The sequence below is a fragment of the Pleurodeles waltl genome, chromosome 7 (assembly GCF_031143425.1).
Source record: "Pleurodeles waltl isolate 20211129_DDA chromosome 7, aPleWal1.hap1.20221129, whole genome shotgun sequence".
NCBI classification, from domain to species: domain Eukaryota; kingdom Metazoa; phylum Chordata; class Amphibia; order Caudata; family Salamandridae; genus Pleurodeles; species Pleurodeles waltl.
Genome location: NC_090446.1, coordinates 1,213,496,591 through 1,213,520,116, shown reverse-complemented (window position 1 = coordinate 1,213,520,116; position 23,526 = coordinate 1,213,496,591). Strand labels below are relative to the sequence as shown.

Here is a 23,526-nt window from a genome sequence, read left to right as displayed (position 1 = left end):
GGTTGGCCTGAATTATGGTCACAATTGTAATAAGGAGAGATTATTAAAACATTTACAACTATCATTTAAACCTTTAGCAGAAATAATTTTTTGGCATTAGACTGTAATGCTCAAAACAGCACCTAGAGGGTACCATAACAAAAATATAATTTGTAAGAAACATAGTCATGTAACCATAGTGTTAGCCCCTCAAGGGGATACCTCCATCAAAAAAACAGGAGAAAGTAATGCAGTGTAAGTATATACTTAGCCCCTAGAGGCCATGTTTAGGGCTGGCAGGACTACTGCAATGATATTACAAACAAGGCCTTTAAACAAAAGTTCTCCCAGCTGTAAAACAAAGTTGTAGCCATGAGAAGGCTTAAAAGATACTGAATGGTGGGAGGGGTTATTATTTTGGGGTCCCCACTAATCTAGTGTGGAGACCAAGAGATGATCTAGACAGAAAGAGTGTTTTGAAGGTGGTCCCATTGTCCTAGGACCACCACAGGCTGAGTAATAAGCAAAAATAGTTTGTAAAAGTAATGCCTTGCAAAGCATCATGGGGTGAATTTTCGTGCCACAAATAGTATACTGGGTTGACAGCAATGCTCAGAACAGCCACTAGAGGACACCCCAATAAAAATAGCATTTGGAAGAAACATGGTCATGTACCCTTACAGTCAGCCCTTAGAGACATAACCACATGGAAAAAAGAATGAGAGAAAGTAATGCAGTGTAATCATATATTTAGCCCCTAAAGGGCATAGTGCATTACACATTTTTAAGAATAGCAGGACTATTGCAATGATATTACAAACAAGGCCCATAAAACATAACTTCTCCCAGCTGGACAACAACAGTTCAAGCCATGAGAAAGCTTAAAAAGGTAATGAATGGTGGTAGGGGTTATCATTTTGGAGTCCTCACTGACACAGTGTGGGGATCCAGATACAATGGAGACAGAAAGGGCACACTGAGATCAATGTTTTGAAGGTGGTCCCATTGTCCTAGGACCACCACAGGCTGAGTTATGAGCACAAATGTTTTGTAACAGTAATACCCTGTAAAGCATTATGGGACAAGTTTCAGTGCCACAAATATTTTAATATGTTGATATGACTGTAATGCATAGAACAGTCCCTAGAGTACACCACAATAAAAATACCGTTTGTAAAAAAAAAAAAAACATGGGCATGTAACTATATAGTTAGCCACTAGAGAGCATAACCAAACAAAAAGTAGATGTCAATAAATAATACAGTGTAAGCATATATTTAGCCCATAGAGGGCATAGTGCATTACATATATTCAGGAGTAGCAGGCCTATAACAATGATATTACAAACAAGGTCTCTACAGCACAAGCTACTCCCAGCTGTGAAACAAAAGTTCCAACCATGAGAGAGATTAAACAGACACTGAATGGTGGGAAGGGTTATTATTTTGGGGTTCCCACTAAACTAGCATGGGGACCCAAATATGATGTAGACAGAAAGAGCATGTTTTTATGAAAGTTTTGGTGGTGGTCCCGTTGTCCCAGGACCACCACAGGCTAAGTTATAAGCAATAATGTTTTATAAAACGAATGCCTTGCAAAGCATTATGGTGCGAGTTTTCCCGAGTGCAGTGAATATTTTAGTATGGGCTGTCCCACTGTGTGAGGAGAGTCCCTTTCCATTAGAGGATTTCTGTTCTATGTAAAGCATTCACCAATTCCAAGTGTTTTAAGGGGAGAGCCCCAAGAAATGACTCTGATTAGGTAACTGCGAAAAACGTGACCAGCACTCCATTACCGCCAATCGAGTTCATGCTGTTCCCGCCATGGCCACCATGCAGCACAAAGGGGAGAGATAAAAGAGTTTGCCCACTCTGCTGTATATCGTCAATCGTACAATAATCCATGTAAATTCGGGGCCAGTCCTTGAGTAGTTGGCTGCACATATATAGAACAAACGCAGTAGCTGTAGCAATATATGTAGCAGAAACATGGGGCTGTGTAGATTTTACTATAACTCATAAAATCGAGAATATTTACGCACTTAACTGCCCTCTATTTGAAATGCTGTGTTAAAACCATTTCTGACATTATTGCCCTTGCAACGCTATTATACTTTGTTCATTTACAAAGGATTAGGCATCCGGGTACATACTTGAATTTCGTGAGAGACGTAGTTTCTTATCCAGGAGTAACTGAGTTGCCTTGGTGGGACCAGTTTTAAAGGATGAGAATTAAGGAGGTTTATTGGCAGTATAAAATTTAAGTTATTTATAAATCTGATAGGAGGGGCTCCCTGGTACATATATTTCTTAACTGTAAAGACCATGTCGGTTTTAAAATCTACTTAAGTTTTAACCCTGAGATACATCACAGTTTACACTTTAGGATCCGCCTGGGTATGCTTTCATAAACATAGAAAAATTGTGCGAGGTCTGATATGGCTTCGGGCATCCAAACTCATTTAGGGCGGTTCATGTGTTTGCTAACTTCTTCAAAGGGCATGATTTTCTTTTTAGTCATATTCTGCAATGCACTAAGTGCTCGATTGAGTATTAGTGTATTAGTATGTGCTTGCTTCTGATGGCTGCATGCTATTAAAAGGCGACCATTTAGGAAAAATGCGCAATGATTGACATTTAATGCAGCGATCTTTCTTTTAACTGTGTTCATATTGTCTGTTTGCCTTCTTACACCACAAACGAGTAAAGCGTATTCAGTTCAGCTTATGAATACCTTAGAACCTTTTGTGAACTAAACCAATCTGAAAGGTCATGCGTCTTGTTTGGCTTAGTTAGGATCTACCTCTTTTCAGTTCAATGAACACTCTCTATTGGCTCAGGGTGTTATTAGGGTGGTTGCAAAGTAGGTGCACTGGATTTTCAGTCCCTCAGCGTGATGCTCAGGTTTGAGATCATTTTTCAAATTCGTCGAGGGAAGAACTAGAATTAGCACACAATTTGACAGCGCACAGTGAGAATTATGGCCTGCTGGTATCCCACATTCAGTAACTTCAGAAATGTTCTATTTCTCTGGTTTGTGAAGATGTTAAGAAATATTGTCATTGTAAAGATGTTGAGCTTTTTACTAAGCTGACCAAGCTAACAGAAGTAGATGCCACTACCGAGAGGCAAGAACATGCATAAGCTCTTGGAAGCCAGGCCCGGAAATGGCATTTGGGGACATAGCAATTCTTGGACCAAGTCACTGCTGAGTTGACCATTTCATCATCTCATCATTTAACTACATAGTTTTCCATTCCACACAATTCTTTGCCACAGAATGCCACTTCACCTCAAACAAAGCTACTGCAATCAATGCCACGCCACCTCACACAATACCATTCCACATAATGCCACTCCACTTAGTGCCATTTCAAGCTGCTACACTCTATGCCACACAATGCCTCCCCACTCAATGCCACTTCACTCCACTCAATGGCAATCCACTCAATTGTAATTGTATATATATAGCACTGCCTGACGAGATGTTGACGCACCTTGAAGCATGCCACTCCACTTCACAACACGGAATGCTACTCCACTCCACTGAATCACCTTTTCAATGTACTCCACACAATGCAACTCCACACCATACAATGCGACTCTACACCTCACAGTGCCATTCCATTCAATGCCACTTCACTCCACACAATGTCACTACATGCTGCATAATACAATGCGATACAGTGCCACTCCACTCCAACAAAAACAATAGATCTCACACAGGAGAGACCTATTAGCTTTGCCAGTGCTTGTTTCTTCCTTCACACTTCCCCATGCCATTTAGCCACTGTGTTCTTTTATTCTTTGTACTATTTGCTCTATGAATGTCAGAATGCACGAACCTTGCTGTCAGGATCCAACAGAAGCCATCATACAGTCCAGGCTTCTCTGAACCCACCGTCAACCACACACAGAATATGTCCCTAAAGTATTTTAACAAAACATATTTAAAAGGGCCTTCTAGCCTGCCCATTACTTACCACTGGTGCTTTTACTTACAACTGGTTGCCTTCATCGTCACTCACATTTCCTTGGTTCTCTTTGGTCAGTGCGTCACTTTCACTCAGGACTCATTATGTGGGGGGGACTTCAGAGGTACTGCAGCATCGTCAGGCTTGTGTTGCAGGTCGCAGTCATTGCACTCAGCGGGGACCACGGCTCCGGTGCAGAGTCAGACAGCGGGGCCAGTTCCAAAGTCATTCGGGAGTCAATGTGCTTAGTTTCTTCTTGGTTGCACCAGAGCCTACTTCCAAGGGCCCAGGAACTGGATTTGGCACCACTTGGCAAGTCAGGACTCTCAGCAAGAAAGTCCAGGCACTAGTAGGTGAAGTCTTTGATGGTCCTGCAGCTTCTTAACAGGAGGCAAGGTCAGTTCAAGTCCTTGGAGAACCTTGGAGAGCAGGATGCAAAAAGCAAAATCCAGTCCTTTCACTCCCAGGACAGAAGCAGCAGGCAGCACAACAAAGCAACAGGCAGAGTGGCAGTCCCTCCTACAGTATCCAGCTCTTCTTCCTAGCAGAATGTCCTCAGTCCAGACATGGACTATGTGGGGTCAGAGGTCTAGTAGTTCTACCTATTTTGGCTTTGAAGTAGTCAAACTTCAAAGTGAAGTCTTTGTAGTGCCCATGATCCTGCCTTTCCCTGTCCTCAGACACACTCTTCTGTTAACTAGCACTTCAGCAAAAAGATAAATAAAAAATAAAAACATGGGCCAACACCACTTATAGCAATTAATTACTCCGTGATATTTTATAACTTCAATTATATTTTCAACATCTATCCTTAAAGAAATGACTGTGTAATAAGTGTTTAATATTTCCTACTGTTTATCAATAGTGCCAGTAGCAAAATCAACTCACAATGAATGTTAGTGCATCAGTATTTCATAAGCATAGATATAAAAAAGATCCAAATTCAACAAAATTGATTCTTTAAATAGGTAGCCATTGTGGAAGATATTCCAATCCATGGACATATAGGACAATTGTTTACATCTATTCACCTATTCATGTAAGAAAAAGGTACTTCGTTGATTATGAAATTTGTGTAGTGCAACTGTTACCCAGGTATTGGGAACTATGATGTTAGAGGATGGTGAGAGAAGTCAGCAGCTCTGATAGTAGAAAAGAAGAGATGAGTTTTCAGAAAGTCGCAAAAAGAGAGTAGAGAGTTTGCTGCATGGATGTGCAGTGAAAGGGAGCTCCAGGCCTTTGCAGTAAGGTGGGCAAAAGCTCAGCTACTCTTCTGGACTTTGTGAATTTTGGGAACTTTGTGAATTTTGCAGAAGAAGAAGGCGATCATTTGGGGGAGGGGGAGCTTGCTTGGAAGCAGAGCTGTATATACCCTGGAGCAGAACAGCCTCATTTTTTAGATGGCAGAGAGCTTTAAAAAAGCAACATTGCTTCCAGCCAGTGAAGAACTTGAAGACAGGAGGATTTTCTGGTTCTTTGATTCAGGCCCAGAATCAAACGAGCAGCAACGTTTTAAAATAATGGTAGTCACTGCAGCAAGTGTTCAGGTGGCTCCAGGAAGAGGGAGTTGCAGTTGTCCAGCTTTCAAAGGACAAGGGACTAGACCATTGTCCTCTGAGAGTCAGATTGTAAAAGTGGCAAAATCTTCCTAAGAACTCTGAGTACTAGAAACCAAGCAGACTTCAATTTCTGCATTTCACTGACAAAGAATAGTTCGGAGTCAAAATGACCCCCAGACCTGCAGGCTCTAATAGCACAGAGTATAATGTTGGAGGAGGGTTTGCCAAGACCAAGTTCAAAAGGCCATCAGCTACGATCTCACACCTAAAAGAGCACCAAAAAGGAGAATTGTGTTTTTTGAAGAAATTAGATGGAACCATTCAGAAGTTCATCCTCCTGGAGATAGCAAGCCTAAATTTGGTTTCGAAAAACACAAGATCAGTTGGGTATCAGCAGCACAGGAAAAAAAAAATCAAACACAAAGAATTGTATAAGGGAAGCCAGAGTGGCCCGATATAGATTAAAAAGAGCAGATAGAGGTAAGCCTGAGGTAACTTGCAAGTGATCTACTTAAATGGAAATTGAAAGGACAGAAGGGTGATCACTTGAGATCTATTGGCAAGAAAGGAGATGATATCATCAAAAGCACCCCCCACCACTTGTCCACAACCTCTGCAGGATTCTACAGTGAGATATCATATTGAAGCCTCCCAAAGACAGAGTACGATAAGGGCTGACATCAGTGGAGATCATTGGACACTGCTACTAGTAAAGTTTCCTTCCCATGACTAGATCTGAAACCAACTATTTGTGGTCAAGTGAGGCAGACAATTCTAAATAAGCAGACAGAGATGATTTAGCATTCTTGGCTACAGAGGAGAGTGGAGAGATGGGCCGATAGCGGGCTAGGATCTCTACGTCTTGTGAGGTCTTCTTCAGTAGTGGAATGGCCAGGGCTTTTCTCTATTGTTCTGAGACACAGCCAGAAGAAAAAATAGAGAAGGCAGAGTTGAGTTAGCACAGAGGCTACAAAGTAAGCCAAAGATTTTGTGACACATACTGGGTACAGTGGAGAACCTGGCGAGAGTGAAGAAATTTTGGATATCATATCCACAAGTCTGATGGGAGGAAAGCAAGGTGTCTGTTTTAGAAGTTGATTCTGCGGGTGGTGGTGAAGTAGCCTCCACCTTGTGAGGTGAAAGAGAGGAAAATATACTAGAGATTTTAAGTTTGGAAAATCGGAGGCAAATGCTCTAAAAAAGGCTGAGGGGAGGTATTCCATATGGCAGTCGATGACAGTTTGTTGATAATTTTAGACTTGGCATGATGCAGTAATTTACTCCTGATAGTAGTTAAGAGTGTGCTTTCCTGATACATTTCTTATAATCCTGTAATAGCATATGGTGTTCAAGCTTAGTCTCCGTGTCGTAGGACTTCTGCTACAAGCTTATGAGGTGTTTACATTTCTTCTTCATCCCTTTCAGTTCAGAGGAGAAGGAAAAAGCGCAGGGGATACGCGTGAAACTTTCATGTTTTTTACAGGATTATGTTCTTCAAGGGGTTTGGATATCGACCGTGACTATTCTGAAAGTGGGGTATCAGTGTTGCCTGAAAAAGGATAGAAGGCTATGGGTGAGTAATGGTAGTTCGGACCAAGTTTGCTTGCATCCTTTGCTGTGAAGCACCAGAGCGCTAAACAAGACCAGCTCCCAAGAGAATGATCCATATTGTTTACGATGAGGCAGATACCTGTTAAGTGCTAATGTGCAGGGGGTTGCACTTCTTACAGAAGTGTGTGCGTCTGGAATTTCTTTCTTAACTGCAGGAGGGTCGTTTAGTTTTGATGTCAATAGGTCATTGGGTTGTTTGTAAATGTATAATACCCCATCCATTTTTCCAAACCAGTCGCGGACTAGAACCTTGGCAGGGATTCGATTTTTTTACCTAGGTCCCTCACAAGCTTTTGATAGGTCTGGCCAGAGGCAATATTGTTTAATGATTGTTAGACTACAACTGCAGTTATATTAATTTACATAGGATTAGAGGGAGCTGCTTGATTGAATTGGCCCCATTGAAGTATATACTAACCACGGCCGGTGCTTTCTTAAGGTAGGAAAGACTCCTTAGGGCACATCCGCTCGAAAGAGCCTAAAAAAGCTGTCTTTGCTCTGTTTACGAGACCCCTCTAGGAGGCAAATTACAATTTTAACTAAATCACTGGAGAAAAAAACATACACGTTCCTGCGCGACTCCTAGTGCAAAGCACGAACAATTGATAAACGTCATGATCTGCTTCTGTGTGGTGGCATTGTGCTGTCAGAAAGTGTTTGCTGCTTGTACAAACTAATTTGAGATCTTCAATACATTTTATAAAAGCTACCTATGAAAAATGTATTTCTTTATTAAAAAAAAATATATTTCTATAAATTCACAAATGCATCTATTTGGAGTACACCGCACGCAATTCATAATTGTACAGATTATCAGAACCTGCTTTTCCTAATAACCTGAAAAAGATGATTTGTCAGCGAATGTTGTGTGTTTGTGCGCATCACAATACATTGCTGCATGTTCTGGCACTGCATCCAGTTTCACCTGAGATGTTTCAGTCTGCTTCTTTTTGTAGAGCGAAACAATGGTCGACAATTCAAAGCAAAGCAGTGTCAAATGTATGCACCCGTGTACAAAGGCCTTGTGCGAGGTCGGAAGCTGAATCGTTCGTAATAGGAGGGTCATGGCAACCTTTGGCGACTTTACAGCCATGAAGCTGGACTACCTAAAAATCAAGAGGGTTCTGCCAAAGGAAAAATCCAACAAAAGAAAAAATGTAGCCAGGAACATTGATTTATTCTTTCTTTATTTGTAAGGGACACAACGCAAATGTAAATTGCCTCTAGGCACAGTGCTTAATTTGAGCAGGAGGTTGCAGGTGAAGGGCACGGTCGCTCATTTTAGGGAACAGGAACTTATTTTTCATTAATAGACATTACCTGAAATAAGAGAAAGAGAGTGGAAGGCAGAAAAGTGGGAAAGGAGGAGAAAAAGAAAGGTAGAAAAACAATGGCAAAGGGACAAACCATGGATGAACAGGCATTGGCAAAACTAAGAGCTCTCTCCTTTGCAAGAGCTACGACTTTGACAATGCCTTTTAGCCGTGTAGTACAGCAATGTGGCTGTGCAGCATTGTTAAAATTACATTTAGAGAAAACCCACTAAAGCCCAGCCCGCGCTGGCTGCTTCATAGCTCTTTTTGTTTTCCTTTTGAGCAAGTAGGGGGGCAAACCAGACAACAGGAAGGGAGGTTAGGGAAGGACAAGACAGACAACGTGAGAGGGAACTGGTTCTTTGTAGTGCCTCTCGTAAATGCGTGTTTTTTTTTTACTGGTCACTTAGTTGTATTTGTCCCTCCTTTTGTTGCTTGGTTTCCTACCATGGAGACTGCCCCACTGCATCTAAGCTTACTCTGTTCTTCATGTATGTGTTTGTCGGCCCACTGCTTTATTCGTCGGGGTTGTCTCGTTTTCAGATTTAGAGTGCCAATAGAGATGCTCCCGTCAAAATAGAACGCAAGTTCAGCATCCAGTCGATACCGCACTCCCTCATCCCAGCTTCACTCCAGCCTAGATCATTTTCACAAGCACTTCCCACAAGTGTGCGTTTTCCTTTCCCTAGCTTGGCGTGGCAGCCTCGCTTCCTCTGCTCTTTGCTGGCGATGCTCGCCCTCCTCCCCCTGCTCTTGCCAGCCCCCCCTGAAGCTGCCTCCTCCTCGCTCCTGCTTGACCAATTCGTTCCTCCACTGAAGCCCGCTCGGCGTTTCCGATCCCCTTCATTTAAGCTTTTCTTTCCTGCAATGATTTGCAACCATAAATACTATATTTGTTTCCACCCAAATCTTCTGTTCTTGTTTACTTCCTCCCAACCCACCCAAATCCTGTTTCTTCTCTCCCCCCCCAGGCTCATTTCTTCTCCCACTCTGTAGGAAAGTACCATCTTGCCTGGCATGTTAAACCCATATATTTCACTGTATATATGTTGTTTTAGTCTATGTGTCACTGGGACCCTGCCAGGCAGGGCCCCTGTGCTCATAAGTATGTGCCCTGTATGTGTTCCCTGTGTGATGCCTAACTGTCTCACTGAGGCTCTGCTAACTAGAATCTCAGTGGTTATGCTCTCTCTGCTTTCCAATTTGTCACTAACAGGCTAGTGACTAAATTTACCAATTCACATTGGCATACTGGTACACCCATATAATTCCCTAGTATATGGTACTGAGGTACCCAGGGGATTGGGGTTCCAGGAGATCCCTATGGGCTGCAGCATTTCTTTTGCCACCCATAGGGAGCTCTGACAATTCTTACACAGGCCTTCCAGTGCAGCCTGAGTGAAATAACGTCCACGTTATTTCACAGCCATTTACCACAGCACTTAAGTAACTTATAAGTCACCTATATGTCTAACCTTCACCTGGTGAAGGTTGGGTGCAAAGTTACTTAGTGTGTGGGCACCCTGGCACTAGCCAAGGTGCCCCCACATCGTTCAGGGCAAATCCCCCGGACTTTGTGAGTGCAGGGACACCATTACACGCGTGCACTGTACATAGGTCACTACCTATATACAGCGTCACAATGGTAACTCCGAACATGGCCATGTAACATGTCTAAGATCATGGAATTGTCACCCCAATGCCATTCTGGCATTGGGGGGACACTTCCATGATCCCCTGGGTCTCTAGCACAGAACCCGGGTACTGCCAAACTGCCTTTCCGGGGTCTCCACTGCAGCTGCTGCCAACCCCTCAGACAGGTTTCTGCCCTCCTGGGATCCAGGCAGCCCTGGCCCAGGAAGGCAGAACAAAGGACTTCCTCTGAGAGAGGGTGTAACACCCTCTCCCTTTGGAAATAGGTGTGAGGGATGGGGAGGAGTAGCCTCCCCCAGCCTCTGGAAATGCTTTGATGGGCACAGATGGTGCCCATCTCTGCATAAGCCAGTCTACACCAGTTCAGGGATCCCCCCAGCCCTGCTCTGGTGCGAAACTGGACAAAGGAAAGGGGAGTGACCACTCCCCTGACCTGCACCTCCCAGGGGAGGTGCCCAGAGCTCCTCCAGTGTGTCCCAGACCTCTGCCATCTTGGAAACAGAGGTGTTTGTGGCACACTGGACTGCTCTGAGTAGCCAGTGTCAGCAGGTGACGTCAGAGGCTCCTTCTGATAGGCTCTTACCTCTCTTGGTAGCCAATCCTCCTTCCTAGGTAGCCAAACCTCCTTTTCTGGCTATTTGGGGTCTCTGCTTGGGGATCTCACCAGATAACGAATGCAAGAGCTCATCAGAGTTCCTCTGCATCTCCCTCTTCACCTTCTGCAAAAGGATCGACCGCTGACTGCTCAGGACGCCTGCAAAACCGCAACAAAGTAGCAAGACAACTACTAGCAACCTTGTATCGCTTCATCCTGCCGACTTTCTCGACTGTTTCCAGGTGGTGCATGCTCTGGGGGTAGCCTGTCTCCTCTTTGCACCTGGAGCTCTGAAGAAATCTCCCGTGGGTCGACGCAATCTTCCCCCTGCAACCGCAGGCACCAAAAGACTGCATCACTGGTCCTCTGGGTCCCCTCTCAGCACGAGCGTGGTCCCTGGAACTCAGCAACCCTGTCCAAGTGACTCCCACAGTCCAGTGACTCTTCAGCCCAAGTTTGGAGGAGGTAAGTCCTTGCCTCCCCACGCTAGACTGCATTGCTGGGTACCGCGTGATTTGCAGCTGCTCCGGCTCCTGCGCACTCTTCCAGGATTTCCTTCGTGCACAGCCAAGCCTGGGTCCCCGACACTCTAACCTGCAGTGCACAACCTTCTGAGTTGTCCTCTGGCATCGTGGGACTCCCTTTTGTGACTTCCCGTGGACTCCGGCTCACTCTTCTTCCAAGTGCCTGTTCAGGTACTTCTGCGGGTGCTGCCTGCTTCTGTGAGGGCTCCCTGAGTTGCTGGTCGCCCCCTCTGTATCTTCCTCCAAGTGGCGACATCCTGGTCCCTCCTGGGCCACAGCAGCACCCAAAAACCCTAACCACGACCCTTGCAGCTAGCAAGGCTTGTTTGCGGTCCTTCTGCGTAGGAACATTTCTGCAAGCTTCATCGCGACGTGGGACATCCATCCTCCAAAGGGGAAGTTCCTAGTCCTCTTCTTTCTTGCAGAACTCCAAGCTTCTTCCATCCAGTGGCAGCTTCCTTGCACCCTCAGCTGGCATTTCCTGGGCTCCTGCCCACTCTCAACACTGTCGCGACTATTGGACTTGGTCCCCTTGTCTTACAGGTACTCAGGTCCGAAAATCCACTGTTGTTGCATTGCTGGTGTTTGTTCTTCCTGCAGAAACCCCCTATCACGACTTCTGTGCTCTCTTGGGGTAGTAGGTGCACTTTACACCTACCTTTCAGGGTCTTGGGGTGGGCTATTTTTCTAACCCTCACTGTTTTCTTACAGTCCCTGCGACCCTCTACAAGCTCACATAGGTTTGGGGTCCATTCGTGGTTCGCATTCCACTTTTGGAGTATATGGTTTGTGTTGCCCCTATGTGCTCCTATTGCAATCTATTGTAACTTTACACTGCTTACATTACTTTTCTTGCTATTACCTGCATAATTTTGGTTTGTGTACATATATCTTGTGTATATAACCTATCCTCATACTGAGGGTACTAACTGAGATACTTTCGGCATATTGTCATAAAAATAAAGTACCTTTATTTTTAGTACTTCTGTGTATTGTGTTTTCTTATGATATTGTGCATATGACACCAGTGGTATAGTAGGAGCTTTACATGTCTCCTAGTTCAGCCCAAGCTGCTTTGCCATAGCAACCTTCTATCAGCCTAAGCTGCTAGAAACACCTCTTCTACACTAATAAGGGATAACTGGGCCTGGCACGAGGTGTAAGTACCTCTGGTACCCACTACAAGCCAGGCCAGCCTCCTACACTCTCACACGCACTCATCTCCATTTATTTGCCTGCATTCCAACTGAAGCGCTGGACTCTTCATAGGGCTAAGATTTTATTTTCCTGGACCAGTTGTGCTGAGGCGACGATGGAAGAAAGGAAACCATTCAACATTTTAAAATACAACAGACAGCAGCCTCTGCAGAGGGATACAGGCAAACGCTTTGCACAGACTAGCGAGTGCATGATGGGTTACCGTAGCATTGTGGTATAAAATGACCAAAACGTTATAATCCAGTTTCAGCCTCTATTTAACAATACAGGCCATTAGCTGCTGTGAGGGCTGTTCTTCCGCCAAGACAGCAACAAGTAGAACAGCGTGCAGAGGTCCTGTCCCTGACAGCATTTCTTTTTCTTTTGTTTCAATCCTTTGCTATCTGTCTCTGTGCTCTTCTCGGTCTTTATCTCCACTACACAGTTCTAAATGGTGTTAGTGTGCACTGCCAAAAAAGCAGTGAGCCATATGCTCTGCTGTTTGCGTTATTTTTCAATTTGAATTGATCCATGCACAATTGAGTTTCTAGCCCGTCGCCAAAGAGGATCTGTGTGGTTTGTTGCTGTGAATGCGTCTCCAACAGTGCACCTCTCTCCTTGTTTAGGCATGCACTTACATTCTTGTGGCATAACAGTCCGAGGTGCCGACTTTGGAACTGGGGAACCAGGTTTGAGTCTCAGCGTTGGCATAACATCCTGTGATTCTGGGCATATCACTTAATCTCCTTGTGCCGGGGTGTATGCAATCTGCAGTAACACTTTCCAATGTGATTGGGGTAGTGCAGGAAATTAATGCCGCTGCTGGCTTAGGATAGCATCAACAACAAACATTTTCAAAGCCAAGAGGTCTACAGTGGCAGCCAAAAGGCGCAACCTATTGCCCTTGCCAATCCTTGTTTGTTATGGCAGGTGGGTGGAAAGAAACACAGACAGCAGGAAGGTGCAAGTGGAAGAAATGAAGCAACATAGACAAGGGAGGGAGTGAGAGGAGAAGAAGCAACACAACAGGTGGGAGGGAAAGAAGCAAGGGGGGGTGGAAGGACAGGAACCAGTGGGGTAAGAATAAATATAATAATGCTCTAAGCCAAGAGGGAAGCAGAAGGACACTAATAAAAGTAAATCTATCAGTACATGGTCGCTGCTCCAATCTGTTGAACGGTAAACGCTGACCAATTAGGAGGCAGATAATAAGAGTGACAACAAAGCCAATGTATGGTAAGCAAAGGGAGTGCTCCAAGCCCTTTACAGTAAATAATATCCCTATCGGAAACAGCACAAGCACTGTTGGCAGGCGTGACCTAGCTACTATGCAAGAGTAAGCTAATAAGACAGGAAATGAAGGCTGGTGGAAGAAGTAGCCATGAGCCGTGACATAAGGTCAGCTCTTGTTGTGCAGGGGACCCCCAACCTTCAGAGACCCTCAAGCCCGACTAAAGCTTACACATATCTGTGGGATAAGAAAGTCTCTGGGTCTCCTCATCACATTTTCAGGAGGGAGGGTCCTTCGTTTGGTCTTAGGCAAATGGGAATGAGGTGGCGTAAAGACTGAATACATCACAGCAAGAACAGATTGAGAATGAGGGAGAGACCGTTTTTTAATCCACCATAAAGTTTTTCAGCACTTTTCCACAGCTTATCAGTGTGTTCTTTCCCTTAATAGCAGGAAGCATTAAGGGATTTCTACATCCTCGGGCCTACTATGGAAAATGTATTGTCCCATTTACTCTGAAGGCTGGTTCTCACAGTATGTACTATGACCGAGATTGATTGAACGAAAATTGTGGATGGCCAGCTAGCCAGTATTTTTTTTTTTTATCATCAGAGGTAGACCAGGCCAGTTCACTTGATGCATTTGAAAAACAAGTGAGCCACTTTGAATGTTCTGTTGTTGGCTACTGGTTATCAATAAATCGGTTGTTAAATGGTCAGTGGTTGCTTTGCTACCATATTTTGCATCTGCTGCAGATGTGCAATATCCTATTTGAAAGGCCCCTTATTAATACGCTGGCATAATCTGGCTTGTAATGTATGAGGGATCCAATTATGCTTTCATGATGTTTCTTTTTAAATATGGTAATGGTTGCTTTAAGTGCTATAAACCAAATAAGGCTGAAAGAACTAGAGATTCAATATGCATGTTATAACTGAATTCTGCATCCAAGAGAACTCATAGATATTATGGGGGCCATTACGACCCCGGCGGTTGGCGATCATGTGGCGGTACTTACCGCCATATTATGACATTGGCGGGTTGGCTCCTGCCAACCCGCCAATGTACCAGTCCGACCCCCAGGGCGGTAACAGCTGGATTTCCGCCATCCTTGTGGTGGAAATCCGGCTGTGGTCATAATACGGCGGACGGCTGGTAGCCGCGGCGAAGGTCTTTTGGCAGCCATCGCTGCGGCGGTACGTGGTTTTATAACGCCAAAGTTGAAATGAGAGCCTATGTTTTTCAAAATAAATTAGTAGGCATACCTACATTTAAAAAGAGGAGATGGAGAAAGACGAAACACATATTGTGGTAAAGTTTTATTCCTGAAAACACAGGTATTTAAGTGTCAAATTTGGTGTGCCTGACTCGGGAGGTGGAGAAAGTAAAGACCTTTCATATTTTTTGGTCAGACCTACATGATTCTGAATCGCTCTCTTCAGATACATCGAAAAAAATCTCAATGGGAAAAAAACCTACTCCAAGGGACTCCTTATTGACAGTGTTTTCTGAAGAGGAAGCAGGGTCGTCTCTAAAACTCTTGAAACTTCATAAATCCTCGGGTCTCGATGGCTTTACAGCAGGCGTTTAAAAATCCTATGCATACCTGCTCTCCCCGCATCTCACAAAGCTATTACACAGCTTTACGCAGAGAGGAGGGGGGTCCCACCTACAATGACCGATACAATAATTACTCTTATCCGCAAACAGTAAAGACACTCTACATTATGCACCTCTTACAGGCCAAATACCCTGTTGAATTTAGATGTTAAGTGTTTTCCTAAGATTTTAGTCCTAAGGATGGAAAGATTCTCCTAGATGTGGTATACCCAGACCTATCTGGGTTTGTCCATGGCCGGCTGACCCATGACAATGTGAGGAGGTTAGTGCACCTGGGCAAAAAACCCCATAAAACATCTCAATTTTGGTGACCCTTGATCTGGAGAAGGCCTTCGGCCAAGTGAACAAGCATTTCTTACAGCAGCTGCTCAATAGCGCCAGCCAATTGTTATTATGATTTATTAGTCAATTATGGTAACCCAACCGCAAGAATCACCCTCAATGCGATTCTATCGGATCATCTGTATCTCCAGAGAGGAACCAGGCTAGTGTGCCCACTGTAGCCCCTCCTGGTGGCACTTACAATGGAACCCTTGGTGCAGACCCTGTGTGAGGTTGAGGGTTTGGGGTGGCTTTCCTTTGGCTGCAATACACACAAAGTGATGTTATTTGCAGACGATGTTTTATTTATGCTTATCCAGCCGGCAACCATCTTGCCCATCTCCATGAACTTCTGGTGGAGTATGAGGAAGTATCTGGCTGTAAAATTAGCAAGTTCAAGTCCGAAATAATAAATTTGACACTTTTTGCGTAAGAGGTAGACGGTGCCAGAGACTATGCACAATTCTCTTCGAGTGCAAAATCAATTAGATACCTAGGTTTTATTATTACCCCCAGAGAACAAGATTAATAAGCAGCAAAGCTCCCCGCAGTGATGGCATCTATCAAGAGTGAGCTCCATAGATGGAGCTCTCTGTCAATCTCTGGGTTAGGCAGAATAAACTATATGAAAATGACAGTTCTGTCCAAATTATTATATTAATTAACATGACAACAGAAAACCTTGCTACATGGCCTCACATTCCCATTAGTGTAGAGTGTAGTAATGGTGCTCAATACATTCTGAACATGCCTGTTGTCAAATATGTATTATGGAACAAGAGACCTTGTACCAACAACTTACAGCTCAAATTAAGAATGGAGCACACCTAAACAAGTAAAAGGGATTACAATTTCTAGTTCAATACATGGAATCCATAATTCTGTTGAAAAATTTGATGAATAGGTGTGCTATAATTCAGGAGAAAAGTGGACCTACGCTGTAAGGCAATGGTGTATGATGTATCCGAAACTGTACTGTTACAATACTTTTAATACGAAGAATATCCGTAAATTGTGCATGTGTACAACAAAAGATTTGTAAAAAAACAACAAAACATATATAATAAAACCAAGTCAAATATAAACAAAAATACCACACATTTGTCCCAAGACCCCTGACTTAGTCACAGCCTCGTGTTTTTTTTTTTTTTGGCAATGTCCAGGCATCAAGCTCCAATAAGTTCATCAGTAACCGAATAATGTCCAATTCGTTGATTCGTTGCACTGAAAGTTCTTATCATCCAATGTGAAAGATCAACATGTAATTTAATGATCCATTTCAGACCGATGTAGAAAATTAATATTGCAGATCAATAATCCAATTCAGCCATAATCCAATTCAGCCGACACGTGTTTCGTCCCAAACGGGACTTTATCAAGGCTGATAAAACAAATCGTATCAATTTTTAGTATCACTTGTTTTTCCATAAATACTTTGACCAATCTACCATCTAGCACCAAAACGTGAATTTCAAAATCCAATGTGATACCACACACCAACTACGTGTGAACACATCTAAGCACCAGAAAGTGTGATAAGAGAAGAACCTTTACATCAAAACACCAGTCAACATGCCAACAAAATTCTATATATTCGAAGTAATATGAGACTTACACAATGTATCTAAAACAGTAGCTTCTGTGTTAATTAAAATGCCAGAAAGAAGACAATAGTTGTCAAGTAGACAAAGGGAAGAGTGAAGTGCATGCTATGTTCATGCAAGTTGATGTTAGTTGTTGCACCAAATAAATAAGCAACACGATATCCGGTCACCATATGTTCAAGTAAAGGGAAATGCTCCTTCTAACCATGAGCAAACGGCTCTAATAAAGAACTAAGTAATGTAAAATGAAAATTTAAATATTTATATCATGTACCTTGCTTTTCTGTATTCTTTGTGATTTGAATGTCCTATTTCAGGTTTTAGTGGATCAATTTTATGCAGCAGCACTGTGGAGCTACAAAAAGACAAGGTCAGTAAACCATGTCAGATAAAAATAACAACAAAGGTGTCCCGGAGTCAATAAGCCCAAGAGTATCACTAACCTGTAATAGTTTATATAGTGAAATCCGAATGTGCAGTTAACCGGTATGGGTGATTTGCACACTACGTAACCTGTAATAAGTTGTACAAACAGAAAGCTTAGCGGATGTTTGTCATGCAAAATCTTATATCAAATGATTGAAAAGAGCCAAAAAGCCCTGCTGCCAAAGTAATACTCGGCATCCAAACAATTTAAGATTGTTTGGTACATGCGTATGTTAATTACTATAAAGTACATCCACGTAATAAGTCCTCAACCGTAGAAACCTTAGTGTCGTCTCCTACCTAGTTTACAGTCCGTTCGGACTGTGTCGAACGCCCTTCCGTGTACGCGTCGCGAACCGGAATGTCTCCTGACGGCGTCCTTGTATAGTTGTTAGAAACTGAAATAGGACTACCCGCGGCCGCCATCTTAGAGTATATAACGAGTGTTACTTTAGCACAAACGGCCCATTACAGAGAACCGCAAGTGTCTAGTACCAACCTAAAATTCTGAGGACTCCAAGAGGCAATATTTAATTAATAAACAGCTACGAGGATTCTGAAACACCTGTCACTTATGTCTCTCAATGCAGATAATGGCTATTATCAGTACTATTGGTACATATTCTGAAGTGAATTGAAAGTGTCGATGGTTAGTAGAGATTATAGAGTGTCATGCAAACCATGTTTTAACCATATTGAAATAAATATTAGTTCTTCACAATTTATATGTAAACAGAGTAAGAGTCACGATATATGTAGTTAGAAAACATAGAAGGCATACATAAGTACATGTTATCAATATGGCCATGTAGCTTCATAAGAAATGGTACATTTCATGATCCACGTTCATACCTAGTTGTATGCTCTTCAGCCTAATTATCCATCTAGCTTCATTTTTTCTGAGTTCTAGCTCCCGATTGCCCCCTCTGGGATGTGCTCGTGTTTGACTAATGCCCATGTACTTAAACACAGGAGTCTCCATGAGGGAGTGTTCCTTAGTCACATGGCGTACTATTGGAGAGGCTGTATCATTGTTCCTCAAGGCCCGTACATGTTCCTGAATCCTCTCCTTAAGAGGTCGAATAGTACTCCCTACATATATCTTCATGCATTCACATACCAAGACATATACAACATATCTTCTATTGCAATTTATAAAATCTTGGATCCTGTATGATTTGCTACCATTGAAGTTGAAGGTATGTGTCTTGTGTAGAGCAAGGTGACATATATTGCATCTGCTACAATTGAAAAAACCTTGAGGTTTTCCAGGTAGCCAAGTTGATGGTTTCTCCTTAAGAGGTAGTAGAAAGCTCTTACATATCAGATCCCTGATTGTGATGCCTTTTTTGTGAATCATGTGGGGCTTCCTAGATAGAATGTGTTTTAAGGTGTTATCGGTAAGAAGAACATTCCAATGTTTAAACAGGATTCTATAAATATCCTGGCTATTTTGGCTGAACGAGGTGCAAAACGATATTGTCCTTTCTGATTTAACATCCTTTATTTTCCTATTTCTCAACAGCACTGATCTAGGTAGCTTGTTGAGTTTACTTCTTGCACTATTCAAAGTGGTATTGGAATAGCCTCTATGAGTAAATCTAGTGACTAATCTGTTCAGTTCTAATTCACAGAGTCTGTCATTGCTGCAGTTTCTCTTCACCCGAACCATTTCTCCAAAAGGAATAGCTTTGATCTGTGTGGTAGGATGAGCACTCCTGGCATGTAGCAATGCATTACAGGCAGTCGATTTGCGATGTAAATTAGTATGTATACAGTTGTTCTCTATAAATATTTCTAAATCAAGAAAGTTGATTCGATCTCTGCTGTATTCATATGTCATGTTAATGTTAAAATCATTGTTGTTGATATACAGAACAAGTTCGACCAACTGTGACTCATCACCTGTCCAGATCATGAGTACATCATCAATGTACCTTCCCCAGAAAAATATGTGTTCAGTTAGATTGGGAGGGCCATTCAACCACAGATGTGTTTTTTCAAAAAGTCCCATGTACAAATTTGCATAAGATGGTGAGAAGCGTGAGCCCATCGCCACACCTTGTGCCTGTTTGTACCATTTGCCTTCATGAATGAAGACGTTGTTATCAAGTATAAACCGAATCATTTCCACTAACATGTTGGTATGTTCCAAATACGAAGCCGATCTATTGGCCAGAAAGTGACAAGTGGCTTCCAGGCCTCTATTCTTGGATATGCAAGTGTAAAGGGAGCTGACATCTAGAGTTACCCACATAATTTCTGAAGACCAGGTGACGTCTTCCAACTTTGTCAGAACATCACGTGTGTCTTGTAAATAAGAAGGAAGGTTTTTGACAAACGGTTGTAAGTAACTGTCAAAGTATTTGGATAAGGTTTCAGTGGGCGAGTCCAATCCCGATATGATAGGTCTACCTGGTGGTGCTGTCCTATTTTTGTGTATTTTAGGAAGTATATATATACAAGGTGCCTTTGGAGATGCATTGAGGATATATTTAAATTCAGTGTCTGAAATTAAACATTGTTCAACCCAATTACGTAACAGTATGTCTAGTTCCTGAACAATTCCAGATAAGGGATTATCTTTTAATTTTGTGTAAGATGTATTGTCCCCTAGTTGTCGATTAATTTCATTAATGTAGTCTGATCTATTAAGAATGACTATATTTCCTCCCTTGTCTGCTTCCTTTATTACTATATCCTGATTGTAGGTTAAGTTTTTTAGTGCCAGTCTTTCTTTCATGCTAATATTAAATGAAATGTGTGATTTGCCCTCAACAATCTTTCTTTCAAGTTTATCAAGATCCTCCACCACTAATTTCTGGAACGTGTTTATAGCATTGTCCCCAACTAATACAGGTGTAAATATAGATTTAGGTTTCAAGCCACTACTTAGTGACAAATCCTGTGTGACATTTAGATCATTCAGGATTTGTTGAGTGTCTTTGGCCACAGTCTCCATGTCACTGAGTGAGATTAAGCTTTGAATGTCCTCAATATCCTTTATGGTATACGTGCTGGGTGATACATCTAGTATTTCTGGATGTATGCTTTTCCCTTTTTCTGCAAAGTACTTTTTCAGTTTCAATTGTCTTAGAAATTTATATAGATCAATCTGTACCTGAGTCATATTACAGTGGCTAGTGAGACAAAATCCCAGACCTATTCCCAATATTTTTATTTGTTCATTAGATAGAACATAGTCAGACAAGTTGACAATTGCAATGTCATCATTATGTGCACAGTCAGCCTCAACTTGTGCCATCTGAGAGTATGTTGTATCTAGGTTTTTTGGTATCTGTTCTTGGACGCTCTGGTTTGTACACCAGTTGGGTTGTTGAACCCAGCCGCCCCTTTTCCTTTTTCCTCTTCGTGTTCTTTTGAATTTGATGGTACAGCTTGGGGAAACTTCCTCCTGTTGCCAAGACGATATCTCTTGGCCTCCCGTAAAAAACCAGAAGGAGCATTTAAATTTGTATCTGAAGATAAATTGGAACTATCGATTTGTACTTCTCGTTCCTGATCCCCTGATGTTAATGAAATTTCAGATTCACTTTCAGAAGTTTGTCTGTTCATGTTTGTCTCTTTTACTATCGATTTGATTGAAATGCCATCAAATCTTTTTGCAAAGGTATATATCCGTCCTTCTTTATAATCCCTCTCATCTCTCCTTATTTTGGTCATCTTTTTGTCTTTAATATATGCTTGATGTCTCTCTAGTACTTCTTTTAGTATCCTATCGTTTTTGTCCTTCACTTCTGGAAGGTTCAAATCCCCTATTTCCATTTCTAGGTCATGTATTTCCTTTAATAAATTTTCTCTTTTCTGCTCTGCATGTTGAATTAATATAGTCATCATGCCCTTAGATGTTTCAAATAGGAGTTGTTCCCATTGTTGTAGATGTTGTGGTGAAAGATCATCAAAAGATGGAAATATTACAATTCTAAGACCTCTTGGAACTTTTTTATCGTTTATGTATTTCTTTAATACTGTAGCGTCCTACCAATGGGACAATTCCTGTTTTTTCAATTTTTCTAATCTAATGTATTTCTTTCTCATTCCCTCTGACTGATTGCTCCTTATTCCTGTGTTTGCAATTGTCTCCATTTGTTCTGTAAACATTGTAGGCCCTACCTATACTTTTTTTTTTTAATCTGTTTATTGAACAAGTTGCAGAAACTAACAATGCACTTCATTTATTACAGAAAATAAAATTATGCAATTTCTTCGCTTATATATATTCACTAGTTTGTATGTACTTGGTGTTGCGCGAACAAAAAACACTTTGCTGATATGCATTAACAAGTGGGGGAGAACGAAAAAGAAAAGGGGAAAACCAATGTAATATATAACTGTAGTCACTTTGAATATAGCGTTTGTGTGTGCGTGCGTAATGGCGTTTTAAATAGTGAGGGCAGCGTTTGAGCGCAAGGAAACAAAAGATGTACGATTAGTGTAGGTCTGGGTGTCAGTAACGGGGTTGAGGTTTGGGTAGTTCTGACTTATATGTATTAATTTGGTGCAGTGATCGGATATCCCCACTAGTGGTGATGCTATTGTTTGCACTGTTTGTATAATGATAGAATATAACAGTGACACCTCTTTTGCCAGAGGGAAAGTAAGGGCTCATGGCGGGTACATGTCATCTCTAGTTTCTATTTTTATCACAAATCCATCCCAGATTTCAACTCCTTCCTGTAGTAGGCCCTTTTGTTGTAGTTGTCTTAATGTGTGAGCTTCTGCTTGTGTGCGACTGTGTAGGTCGCAAAGCCAGGGGGAGTAAGGAGGAGCCTGGGGGGCCTTCCAATGTGTAGCGATCAGATGCTTGTATATCACAAATGCCAGATCTATGAATCTGTGCTGATGCTTCTCCCCTTTGGGATGCCGGCGTATTCCCAGTAAGCACGATTCAGGGGAATGATGAGCGTGTGGTCAGCGATTACTGATGTAGTTTCTGTAATGCGCTGCCAGCTTGCATTTATAGTGTGGCATTCCCAGACCATGTGATAAAAATTATCTGAGGGTGTGGTGCATCTGGGGCACTCTGACTTGGCGCTGGGGTAAATTCTATTGATACGGGCTGGAGATAAATAGGCCTGATGAATATAGTTAAATTGCGTGTATCTTAGTCTGGTGTTGCGTGACACCGTTTTAATCATGGTAAGAGCGGCTTCCCAGGTTTTTTGGGGGATTGGTGCTTTTAGGGTGATGTCCCAGCGAGATTTAGCCGGGGATAAATTAGTGCGAGCGCCTGCTATAAGTATTTTGTATAATGTTGTAATAATACCTTTAGTGTTGCCTATAGTTAGAAGGGCTGTAAGTAAGAGGGATTCATTGGGTTCGGTGTGACTGCTACCCCAGAAGTTACGCAAAAGTTTAGTGAGGGTGCCATATATTAAGAGAGCTCCAGTTTGCATTGTCCCAGCAGACAACTGTTCAGCGAAAGTGGTTATATGGGAGTTAGAATATAAGTCTCCCACATTTAACGTTTTAGTAACTCGTATATCATGATGGGATGACAGGTCCTGTACCATCGGCATTTGGGATAGTGGTATCGAAGGAGAATAAGGGAAGGGGGGGGGGAGTCGGTTTTGCCCTGGACATATCTTTTCCAGCAGAATCTAGCTGCATCTAGTAATGGGGATCTGTTCGGAGGATAAGGGGGGCCAGCCAATAGTGTTGTTAGGATTGTTTGTGGTGCTGTATATGTGTTCAGCGCTACGTATTCTGGGATGGTTGAGTTATTAAGCCATAGTGCTATCCATTGTAACTGTGCCGCTGCATAATATAATTCTAGGTTTGGCATGCCTAAACCGCCCTCCTCTTGTGAGTGCTGTGTAATAGATAGTGCCACCCTCCGTCTGTCTCTGCCCCAAAGTAGGTCGGTCAGAAGGGAGTGTAGTTTATGAAAGAATGAACG

At 42.5% G+C, this 23,526-nt stretch overlaps 1 protein-coding gene across 1 annotated transcript in view; it reads right to left on the bottom strand.

Annotated features, from left to right (window-relative positions):
- Nucleotides 1-23,526, bottom strand: part of B3GNTL1 (UDP-GlcNAc:betaGal beta-1,3-N-acetylglucosaminyltransferase like 1) — a 1,877,148-nt gene that overhangs the window by 878,607 nt on the left and 975,015 nt on the right. The gene's annotated exons all lie outside the window — the stretch shown is intronic.